This window comes from Nematolebias whitei, chromosome 1, assembly GCF_014905685.2.
Source record: "Nematolebias whitei isolate Nwh7 chromosome 1, NemWhi1, whole genome shotgun sequence".
Taxonomy (NCBI): Eukaryota; Metazoa; Chordata; class Actinopteri; order Cyprinodontiformes; family Rivulidae; genus Nematolebias; species Nematolebias whitei.
This window is the reverse complement of record NC_056498.1, coordinates 43,970,205-43,971,975: the sequence shown is the minus strand read 5'-3', so window position 1 is coordinate 43,971,975 and position 1,771 is coordinate 43,970,205.

The following is a 1,771-nucleotide window of genomic DNA, read 5'->3' as shown; positions in this document are numbered from 1 at the left end:
GGGGTTGTGGGAGTTGGAGACAATTATATCAGAGATGAATTTAGATTTAGCAGATTTAACAGCTTTCTGATAACGACGCCAACTCTCCCTTAACGTTTGAAAAGAAACCTGCAGCCTGTCTTTCCTCCACCTTCGCTCTGCTCTCCTACACTGCTGTCTAAAGGCTTGAGTGATGTCATTCAGCCAAGGTTCTGATCTAAGTTTAATTTTTCTGGTTTTAACGGGAGCAACACGGTCCAGAACATTTAAACAGGTTCAGCATGAGGGAAGAGGCTGCCTTTAGCTTTTGGCTTGTGCACCTATATTGCGAGCCGCTATTTTAGCATTATGTCAGTGCCGACAGGTGTGTGTGTGTGTGTGTGTGTGTTGGGGGGGGGGGGGGGTTTCATAAGACGAAGCGCCCCACTTGTATAATGGTATGAAAAATACTGAAAAGTCTGCAAGACAGTGGTGAGACCAGCTATGTTGTATGGTCTGGAGACAGAGACATAAACAAAAAGACAGAAGACAGAACTGGAAGTGGCAGAAATGAAGATGTTGAGGTTCTTCTTAGGCGTGACAAGGATGGATATGATTAGGAATGAGATAATCAGAGGAACAGCACAGGTTGAACAACTTTTTCATTCAACTTCTATTTAGACAGGTTAATCCCATTGAGCTTCGGTGACTCATTTACAAGAGAAACCTGACTTCTTAACAAAGAGTGATGACAACAGTAACAACAACAACTGTAGACAATCATAAAAGAGGCATACAAATTCAAATTTTCTTTTTTTTTTTTTAACAAATCAAAGCAAAATAGCAACCAAAAGGACAATCAAAAGGAAAAGTAGAGAAAAAAGCAAAACAAAACAACAACAAAAAAAAACCTGCTATATTATAAGACAGTGTAGAAAACTGTCTGGCTCTCGCTTGAGGTGGCTGCTCCTGCCCTCCCTCCCCTGTTTTCCTCCCGCCTGCTTTGCTCTCTGTGTGTCTGAAGTCCCTGGTACACAACTCAACAAAATATAAGATTATGGATCTGGTGACCTGGACTTTCAATTCAATCGACAAAATATTTTCAACAAAATGACAGGGTCCTGGGGAACCCGCTTGTCCAGCTGAGACTTGCACTGTGGGATACGTCATGGATCCATGGGGAGTTTGGCAGCTGATGTGCCTCTCAGTCCTGTGTCAGGACGCTGAAGACGTTTATATATTTGGATTTATGATAGCAGGGACTCTGCTTTTTGGCATCGGCGGGGCTCTGTTTTATCGACTCTTGAAGACGACTTCGGCAAGAGTTTTGGCCATGACAAAGCTTCAGAGTCAGTGTGAAGGTTTGGTTTGTGCTATGAATACACAAAATCAGCTGATTTGCGAGCTAAACCGTAAGATGGAGGCAATTTCTGAGAATCGCAGGCCACCTGCATCTTATGGGACTCATCAGCATGTTGGGATGACCTTGAAGGAGGCTCATAACATGGGTAATGAGACAAAAGCTTCATCTATTGCACCCCCCAAGAACTTCTGTGCAAGCTTATCAGAACTCCCGGCTGAAACAACATCATCAGAACTGTGGCTTATCTAAGAAACGCTCATGGACAAATCTCAACACCTTGATGTCAAATGCATATGTAATGTGTTCTAAATGTGCTTGCTGGTATAGTTTTTTGATGTCTCGAATCGTGTCCCGATAGGACAAGATGTGAAGAGATTTTTTTTTGTAATACCACATCCATCTCATGTTCTAGAACTGCGCCGCTCCAGGTGGCTGCATGTTGGAGCAGCT